Consider the following 10,869-nt stretch of genomic DNA (forward strand, 5'->3'; position numbering starts at 1 on the left):
GAGGTCGAGCTTCGAGAGGAGAAAGCTTAACTAGTGTGGCTCGGGCATTTCATCGAACACCTCATGTGCATAGGAGGTGAGCTAGAGCACCACAAAGCCCTCCCCTCGCCGGCCAGAGAAAAACAGAGCACTAGGGTGCTCTGCTCGCGGGCGAGGGGTATATATAGGCACCTCATTGGTCCTGGTTCGTGGCATGAATCGGGACTAAAGGGAAGCCTGTGGTCCCGGTTCAAGTCACCAACCGGGACCAATAGTGGTGGGCCAGGAGCGAGGCCCATTGGTCCCGGTTCGTCCCACCAAGCGGGACCAAAGGGGCATGACGAATCGGGACCAATGCCCCCACGAGGCCCGGCAGGCCCCTAGCCTCACGAACTGGGACCAATGCCCCCATGGGTCCCGGTTCTGGACTGAACCGGGACTAATGGGCTGACCCGGCCTGAACCAAAGCCCTCTTTTCTACTAGTGATGGCATGCTCGCATTTTGAGATAAATAAGCTAGTGGGATGAGTCTCTTAGATTTAGGTATATAGGGTACCATGTGTGGCTCCCAACCTTTGTTTGTGGGTGTAAGGACATCTCTAATAGAATCTTAAAGTCTCTTTTGTGCGGATGTAATAGAATCTTGAAGATAATTCAAAAACAAAAAGCTTGCTCCAATTAGTTTAGTCACAAGAAATGACAATGTATTGGGAGCCTGGTTCCTAATCGATCCCCAAAATTGATTTTTAAAAACAATTCAAATTGTAGTTCAATCTTTTGTGTTGTGCATCCATGTGAACATTCCACTTGATCTTTAACATAAACTTCATAATCAGCTTCACAATTGTTTGTACATATTGTGACGGTGTCCCAGACTAGGGTCACTCACCACGTCGCCTCCTGGCCAGGTGGGCCAGGACGAGGACTCCATGTCGGTTCACTGATGGGCCACGTCGAGGCGGCCCATGGCGTACGGAAGGAAGGCGCCCATGCATACTCCAATAGAGGTTGTCTACAACACATTTACCTTGTATGTAACCGACTAGGTAGTAACCCTACACCCCCTGGGTGCCTATATAATCCAAGGGCTAGGGCTCATGGACGACGCACAACAATCTCATGGTAGATCACATGCGGTTTTACTCCATCCCAAATGAAAACACAAGCATGACGTAGGGTTTTATCTCTTAGGAGAGCCCGAACCTGGGTAAAACCTTTGTCTCTATTACCATCACATCAAGGCTATTTGCTCGGGGCCCCCTATCCGAGATTTGCCGAAATCGACTCCATCATTGGTGGCCCATGGTCCCGCTACGTAGTCACAACGATCCGATGGAGATCTGTGTATGCTAGAAAATCAGTGCATACGTCACTTTCATGTCGGGACAGACTTTTGTCTTCGACGACATAGCTTTCCTTGTTGGTTTGGCTGGCCACCTAGGTGAAACCTCAACCCTAGGTCGAATCATCAGATTTGACGATCGAGATAGCACCACGGATTTTCGCAGGAATCGGGCCTTCACGAGCTGGGTGTCATACTACCTAGTCGAGGATCTTCCAACTGTTCTGAAGAATTGTTCTGAAAGTCAGTTTGGAGGATCTTCCAACTGATCTGAAGAATTGTTTTCTGCACTGCACAATATTTCCAGAGGATTATCCATTCCGAAGAAAAGTGGTAATCAGGCATTGGATCGCAGATGGATTCATTAAAGAAACAGGGAGCAAAACATTGGAGGAAGTGGCAGAGGGCTACCTGAACGAACTTGTAAACAGAAGCCTACTGCAGGTGGTCGAGCGGAATTGGTGTGGCCGAGTTCGCAGATGCCGAATACATGACATTATCCGTGTTCTTGCTCTCTCTAAATCAGAAGAAGAATCCTTTTGCCAATTTTACAATGGCTCAAGGACTTTTCGACCGAGAACAGCTGACCCCATTGTTGTGTGCACCAAGTCTCCGCTCTCTGCATGTTTTCACGAGTCATCTGAGAATTGATTCTCTGCAAGCTTTCCTCAAACCTGTAAACTTGCTGTCAACATTGGATCTGCAAGGAGTTCAAATCAAGAGACTACCCAAGATGGTCTTCAACTTGTTCAACCTGCGTTTTCTAGGTCTTCGAGATACTCAAATTGAATATCTCCCAAAAGAAATAGGAAGGTTACAGAATCTAGAAGTCCTTGATGCATGCAATGATATGCTATCGGTGCTTCCAGTGGAAGTAGCCACACTTTGAAAATTGAAATACCTGTATGTGACTACTGTTCCGGCTGTAGCTGACGAGAGAGTTCTTGCTTTTGATGGGATCTAGGTGCCTAAGGGTATCGGCAATTTGACCGACTTGCTGGCCCTGCAATTTATCGAAGCTAGCAGTGAGGTGTTGTATAAACTAGGATGTTTGACCAAGTTAAGAACTTTTGGTATCAGTAAAGTCAGGCATGGTCATTGTGCAGATTTGTGTGGGGCGATCACAAAAATGGTTCATCTTGTTCGTGTATCAATTGTTGCAGTTGATCAAAGGGAGGTCCTGCAGCTAGAAGCACTTTGCTTACCACCAACTGTTTCAAAAGTTGACATATTAGCGCAGCTGGACAAAAGATTTCTACCCCAGTTTGTCTCATCCAGTTCAAAACTTATTAACCTCACTGATCTACATTTGAGTTGGTCCAAATTACATGAAGACTCTTTTGCATGCCTCTTGGGCTTGCATGGCTTAGTTAAACTTGTCCTTAATAACGCTTATGATGGAAAGGAGCTACACTTCCGCGCAACGTCACTTCCAAAACTCAAGGCACTAGTGATATGGGATGCTCCAAATCTCAACAGAGTTACAATTGAACAAGGTGCAATGCAAAATATTGTTGACCTATTACTCAATGACTGCCCAGAATTGAAGGATCTTCCTCACGGCGTCGAGCATCTTAGAACCCTCGAGTATCTACTACTGCACGGAATTTCTGAAGAGCTGACACTGAAGCTTCAGCAAAATGAGGAATCAAAGGAATGCGATGAAGATTGGATGAAAATTAGCCATGTGAGACGGGTTGAGTTTAATTGAGTGCAGGCAGGGGTTGTTAGTTGGCGACGCAAAGGTTTTTGCACTGCTCTGTATTTTTTCAGTTTGAAACGGTGAAGCACTTCTCCTTTATTAGTGCTTCGATCTTTGCGAGCGATGCCAAAAGCAAGCACGCACAGATATGTGATGTTTTGTGAACGCTACATGTGCAATATTATCCTTTTTTCTTGCTTTCTTGAGTGGACTTATCTGTATGGAGCTGGTCGTCTAGCTTTATCCTGTTATTGGATGATGTCATGTCGACAGTATGGACAACTTTTATTTTACTGTCATCCCTTCTCAACCATCTAAACTCGGTTTCTGTATTCAAATTTCAGTTAACAGTTCAATTGTGCGCTTGCTTGTACAGTTGTAGGTTCTTAGCTTTCTACAACTAGATGACGCAAGAAGCAATTAAAACCGAGAATTCTGTGGGTATTTGTCCAGCGGCCCTTGAGACTATAGCATGTAGAGAAGCCGTCTCATTAGCGCAGGACCTTCATATCCATTAATTTGTGGTTTCTTCAGATGCCAAGGAAGTGGTTACAGCTATCCAGAGAGAAACTCAAGGCAATACTGGGGCTATCATTAACGAGATTAGAATCTTAGAATCTTCTTTTAATTGTAGTTTCATTTTCGAAGGTTGTGCCGTCAATTATGAGGCACATAGTTTAGTCAAGTTTTCTCTTTCTTTAGGTTTGGGACGTCACATTTGACTTCGCCAATCCCATGATCAGACTTGTATCCCACAATTTGCTTAAATAAGCCATTTAGAACACATTAAGATATACATCAACCTGTCATGCAGATTAGGAGAGTATTGCATCTTCATGGAGTGGTATTTTGAATAGTAAGGATACTCTCCTCTGAGTTGACCAACAGCTTGTCTTCCACATCTAATTCACGGGATCTCCGATCACAAAGAATAGGTTATCACTGTGAACAACTCATATTGTGGGTCTCACACCCATCTCCCTCGATACATTATCTATCACATTACGTGATAGACCCTTAGTAAAAGGATCTGCCAGATTTTTAGACGTTTGGATATAATCCAATGCAATAACTCCGGAGTTTTTCATTTTCCTGACAGACTTTAACCTTCTTTGAACGTGTCTTGATGACTTTATGTTATCCTTTGAACTGCTCACTTTCGTGATCACAGTTTGATTGTCGCAGTTCATAAGGATACCCGGTACAGGTTTCTCAACAACCGGCAAGTCATTCAAGAGCCGACGAAGCCAATCTGGTTCGACCGTATATGTATCTAGTGCTGTGAGTTCTGCTTCCATTGTTGACCTCGTTAAGATGGTCTGTTTGCAAGACTTTCAAGAAACAGCACCACCTCCATGAGTGAATACATAACCGCTTGTGGCCTTTATCTCATCAGCATCTGAGATCCAGTAAGTCACTATACCCTTCAAGCACCTTTGGCTGCCCGGTGTAGTGAATTCCATAATTCGCAGTGCCTTTCAAATAACGCAAAACTCTTTCTAGAGCTTTGCAATGCACATCTCCTAGTTTTGAGACAAACCGACTAAGTTTGCTAACAGCAAAAGAGATGTCAGGTCTTGTAGCACTAGCTAAGTACATAAGCGAACCAATAATCTGAGAATACTTCAATTGGTCTCTAGCAATTCTTCGATTCTTTCGAAGTAACACACTTGCATCATAAGGTGTTGGAGAGGGCTTACAGTCACTATAGCCAAAGCGACTCAAGATCTTTTCCACATAGTGAGATTGAAGCAATGTAATCCCACCATCATCGTCTCTCAACAACTTAATATTCAGAATGACATCAGCCACTCCTAAATCCTTCATCTTAAAACAGCGAGATAGGAAATTCTTGACCTCCTTAATAACATTCAGATTTGTTCCAAAAATCAGTATATCGTCAACATACAAGCAAAGGATAACTCCCTCGCCCCCACCATGGCGATAGTACACATTTGTCAGCTTCGTTTACAACAAAGCCTGCGGCTGTTAAAGTTTTTTCAAACTTCTCATGCCACTGTTTAGATGCTTGCTTGAGTCCATACAAAGACTTCAGCAACTTGCACACTTTTCCTTCCTAACCATCTAGTACAAACCCGCCTGGTTGTTCCATATAGATTTCCTCGTCCAACTCTCCATTTAGGAAAGCAGTCTTAACATCCATTTGATGAACGAGAAGACCATGCGAGGCAGCTAGTGAAAGTAGAACTAGAATAGTGGTCAGTCGAGCCACAAGTGAGTAAGTATCAAAGAAGTCTTCACCTTCCTTTTGGGTATATCCCTTAGCCACGAGCCGAGCCTTGTACTTTTCAATAGTACCATCAGGCCTAAGCTTCTTCTTGAATACCCATTTGCATCCTATATGTTTGCACCCATAAGGACGATCAGTTATCTCCCAAGTTTTATTCGCCAAGATGGAATCCATCTCGCTACGAACCGCTTCCTTCCAGTAGTCAGCATCTTCAGATGCATAGGCCTCTGAAATAGAACTGGGAGTGTCATCTATGAGGTACACAAGAAAGTCATCACCAAAGGACTTTGCAGTCCTTTGTCTCTTGCTCCTAATAGAAACTTCATTGTTCTCCTTCACAGGACTTTCAAAGTGTTCCATCGAAATTGTAGGTTCGGTAATTGTAACAGGTTCCTGATTCGATAAACTAGGCATCTCCTGATTAGATGAGGTAGCCATATCCTTCATGGGAAAGATATCTTCAAAAGAAAGTCGCATCATTCGACTCCATGATCGTACTGACATGCATGTCAGGTATCTCATATTTTACAACTAAGAATCTATAGCCAATGCTATGAAAAGCATATCCCAGGAAAACACAATCCACAGTCTTTGGTCCAAGCTTCCGCTTCTTTGGAATTGGAACATTGACTTTCGCCAAACAATCCCATGTTCGTAGATAAGAGCGTTTTAACCTTTTCTTCTCCCATTCCTCGAATGGAGTTATCTCTTTGTTCTTTGTGGGAACTCGGTTTAGGACATGACATGCCGTCAATATCGCCTCCCCCCACCATGCCTTGGAGAGACCCGATGTGTCTAAGATGGCGTTAACCAAATCAGTTAGAGTATGATTCTTTCTTTCGGCTACCCCATTTGACTGAGGTGAATAGGGAGGCGTCCTCTCATGGATTATACCATGTTCCGCACAAAAAGCATCAAATTCATTGGAAAAATGCTCTCCACCACGGTCGGACCTAAGCCTCTTGATTTTTCGATCAAGTTGGTTTTCCACTTCAGCTTTATAGATCTTGAAAAAGTTCAAAGCCTCATCCTTAGACTTCAGAAGATACACACGGCAGTATCTAGTGGAGTCGTCAATTAACGTCATGAAATATTTCTTTCCATCTTTTGTCAAAACACCATTCATTTCACATAGATCTGAATGTATGAGCTCTAGTGGTGCAAGATTTCTCGTTTCCGCAGTCGTGTGAGACTTACGAGGTTGCTTAGCTTGCACACACACTTGACACTTAGATCCCTTGACAGTGGTGAAACTAGGGATTAAGTTCAACTTCGCTAGTCGCGGCATGCAACCAAAATTAACATGACAAAGACGTGAATGCCACACATTGGATTCACTATTGTTGCAAATATGATTAACAACTTTATTGCAAACGTCTGATAAGGATAAACAAAACAGACCTCCTGACTCATAGCCTTTACCAACAAAGGTTCCATACTTGGATATTACAAATTTATTCGACTCAAAGACAAGCTTGTAGCCATCTCTACACAGAAGAGATCCGCTAACAAGATTTTTTTTTACGGAGGGGACATACTGCACGTTCTTCAGCCGCACGATCTTCCCTGAAGTAAACTTCAGATCGACCGTGCCAACACCACGAACAGAAGCACTTGAATCATTGCCCATCAGCACGGTTGAAGTCCATGCGGTCTGATAAGACGAAAACATGGAAATATCACCGCATACATGCACATTAGCACCCGTGTCAATCAACCAATCAGGAGAATGACATACTGAAAGAATAGTGAGAAATATACCATACCCATCATCCTTCATGTCAGTGTCTCCAATGACAACATTAGCGGTCTTGCCGCCTTTCCCAGGGTGACGCTTGTCATAGCGATTGGGGCAACTAGGAGCCCAATGATCAGGATCCCCACACACATGACACACACCTTTCTTCTTGTCATTCTTCTTCATGAAGTTCGTGTGTTGCACAGTCTTGTTCTTCCCATCAAACTTTGCTTTACCATCAAACTTGCCCTTGTTCTTGAACTTGTGGGGCTGGAAGTTCTTCTTCTGTACCATACTGGCATTAGATCCTCCCTCAATACCTCGAGCACGTGTGTCCTTTGCTCTCGTCTTTTCTTCCATATCAAGAGTGTCAATGAGATCCGGGGCGAAAAACTCTTGTTTCTTATGCTTCAGCAAGGTAGCAAAGTTCCTCCATGAAGGAGGAAGCTTAGTGATGATACCTCCGGCAACAAACTTGTCCGGTAGCATACAACCGAAGTGCTCAAGTTCTCTAGCAAATGATTGTATCTCATGAGCTTGCTCAACCACGGAGCGCTCTTCAGTCATCCTATAGTCATAGAATTGCTCCATGATGTACAGCTCAGTGCCAGCATCCGAGACCCCAAACTTGGCCTCGAGTGCATCCCACATATCTTTTTTATTATCAATTAACGCGTAAGCATCAACTATGTTCTCACCAAGAACACTCAAGAGAGCAGCCTTAAATAGAGTATCCATTTTCTAAAAGGCTTGTGCCTGTTGAGCATCAAGCTCCCCTTCAGGTTTGCCGAGAGTGGCGTCATAGCAACTCATGGTTTGAAACCATAAGACTGCTCTCACGCGCCACCTCTTATAGTGGATACCCTCAAACATAGGAGGTCTCATGGAAGTAGCAAAATCACTTGGGGTAAATTGCCTATAATAAGGTTTTTGGATTGTTGGAAATATGAGCAATTTACCAAATGATTTTATTAACAAAAATACTAGATAAAGCATAACTAATATAGTAGAGATAAAACAAGTCATGCGTTCTGACAGAGAGAAGGTAAATAGCTTCTGCATATATGAACCGTAGCCTATTATATCTATAGCAGACAATAGAACTAGTTGCATATATGAGATAGAACCTCACATATTTAGGGTAAGTACTAGCACGAGAAACTGTCGCGGGATATCTAACAGAAAGAAGAACACATACGTGACAGCAGCAGCAGTAGCACTGGACTTGGGGTCGGTGTCCTCTGCAGCCATGTCGTCGAGGAGGTTGTCGACGTCGGAGTCCGGGGCGTCCGTGACGAAGGAGTCAGTCAGTAGTCGCGCAGAGCGCTTCCCAAAAACCTTATCACCCTTCTCCCGTACAGGACTCAAAGAGGTGCGGTTTCGGAGGCCTACTGTCCCGACCTGCAGTGCATGCCGCAAGTCGGGATGAGGAAGACAACAGCGACGGGAGGCGAAACAAAGAGACGGAGGCGATTTCAGCTTCCGTGTGACTTTTCGTATACCCGTAGTGCGTGATAAAAATTTAGATATCGGCTCGGCTCAATCCCGCAACCCGTGGCGTGGCGTGGCGTGGCGTGGCGGGCGGCGAAGGAGCGCGCATGGATATCCCTCTTGTTCTCATGCTCGTACAAGTGGGGAAAGAACCTCCCTTATAAGGAGGTCCAACTCCCATTAAACTAGCAATGTAAGACTAAACTTTTATACCACCTCTTGCCTTGCACAAATGGTCTAAGTGGGCCATTAGAATTTATTAGAAATTTATGAAACTGTTATTGGGCTAGGCCCAAAATAGACAAAATTCCAGCACAATCTGTCTCTTTGCTTTGTTGACGAAACTGTCAATCCTTGCCTTGTTCGAGAAAGTGTTGAAAGCCCAAAATCGGCGCAACACTTGCTGAAGGAATTTCCAGGCGCGTAGGGTGCGAAAGGTCTGTGAGAACATTGCCCTGACGCGTGCGGTAGAGGACTTTGACTGGTACTTTGACCGTTGCAGCTCTGGTTGCCATGAGAGAGACCGGTGGCAAGCACCTCCACCACTATAAAACAATGCGACGTGATCCATAGCTATAGTGGACATGCTTGGCTAGCTCCGGTTTGGTTCATTGGTTCCAGGTTGCTCTGGTCGAACATCGAAGCAAAAGCATCACACTCAGAAAGAGAGAGAGAGAGCGAGAGAAGATGGGCATGGCGAGCGGCTCCTTTTCTTGGGCGCACACCCTGGCGCTCCTAGTCATCCTCCTGGCTGCTACCTTCATCTGCTCGGCAGCCGATGATGCCGACGATGGTAACTATTACTGCTAATCGCTCTCGACTCGATCGTGTTGTTTGTATGTACTCCCTTCCTAAAATATATATATAAGAGCGTCTAGATTACTATATTCTCAAAAAAAAAATCTTCTTTTTCGTTGCAACTCATTACGTTTGATTTGCCGTACATGTAGAAGAGAGAGGCTCACGTCTGCTACGGCCACCTCCGTCGCCCCAGGGACGGCCGGTGCGCGGCCAAAGGCGGCTGGAGTACGTCGGCGACACGCCGCCGCCCCCACCACCACAGACGGCAACCGCGGCACCGCGAGACCCTTCACACCGGCGGCACAGCGGACGCCATCTCTTGTCCACGAAATGAAATTGAAGACCGTCGCGACACGATGAGGCAACGCTGCACAGAGCATTTGTACATATAACGACAGTTATTTTGATGCTATAGTATGTGTACCAGGCGGGTTTTTTTTTCCTTTGCACAATCTGATCTACCGAGTGTTAAACTGAGTGCTTAGAAGGAGGCGCAACACAGCAAAGGCAAAATAAAAACGATGTCCCGAAATTTGTCATTCTATATAAAGATTAGCATATTTTTGACTAATCTAATCCACGAGTATACAGTAAACATGACAAATATGATATGCATCTCATACCGACACCTAAGCATGTGAGCACATACAGTACATAAAATGAAAACATCTATGAACAGCAACTATACGACCAGCACATGAACGAGCATATAGGGGATGAACGAGTCATACCCTCCGGTTGGCTAGACCAACGCGGCGGCGGCAGCGACAACCTCGTCCGACGCCGAGGCCTTCTTCTTGGTGGCTTCGTCGTCGCCCATGGAGTCGATGCAGGGGAAGTAGTGCAAGTATAAGCGGACGGAGACGGGGACGGATCCGTAGAAGTCGCATCGAGATGCTCCCCAAAAACCTTATTATCGTTCTCCCGGGAAGGAACTTGAACGACAGTGTTCCGGAGGCATCTGCTCGTTAGTCTTCACTTCGTAAGGGAAAATGGCACTTCCGTAAGTGACTCGTTAATTAATTCATAATTAATTAACAATTCTCGGCAGGCGAAAATAAGGCTCGACTCATTCCCGTGGTGCACGCGCGTCCGGAACATTTTCCAGACTCATTCCCGCGGTGCACGCGCGTCCGGAACATTTTCCAGACACTCTCAGACATTGCCCTCGCATTTGCGAGGGCCATCATGCTAGTTTTATAAAACCCAAAATTTTATAAGGCGAATTACCTGACCCAAACATTTCTGATAAACCCGAACGCCCAGCCTGAATTAATGGCAACCTTAATCACCAATCCGCTATTTTCTGAACTTTCAAATGCAAAAGATCGGTACTATACATGCTAATCTAGGAATTTGAACAGAGAGAGATGGAGAAATGCGAGATGCATTCAATATTGCACATGGTTATGCCAGAGCCATTTGAAAAATGAAGAGGTTTCTCCAAATAGCAGATCATGCAACACATGAAAAAATACAAGTCTTGAATACATCAAATTCGTCGATCCCAATGCAAACCAGTGACTTTAACAAAGAACAAACTTTTGCCGTCATCCAAATGAGCC

General features: G+C 44.8%; 1 pseudogene; it reads left to right on the forward strand.

The window, feature by feature from the left end:
• The first annotated feature begins 944 nt into the window (after window positions 1-944).
• On the forward strand, window positions 945-3,032 carry LOC125546438 (annotated as a pseudogene).
• The last annotated feature ends 7,837 nt before the right edge of the window (window positions 3,033-10,869 follow it).

This window comes from Triticum urartu, chromosome 3 (assembly GCF_003073215.2).
Source record: "Triticum urartu cultivar G1812 chromosome 3, Tu2.1, whole genome shotgun sequence".
Classification (NCBI taxonomy): Eukaryota; Viridiplantae; Streptophyta; class Magnoliopsida; order Poales; family Poaceae; genus Triticum; species Triticum urartu.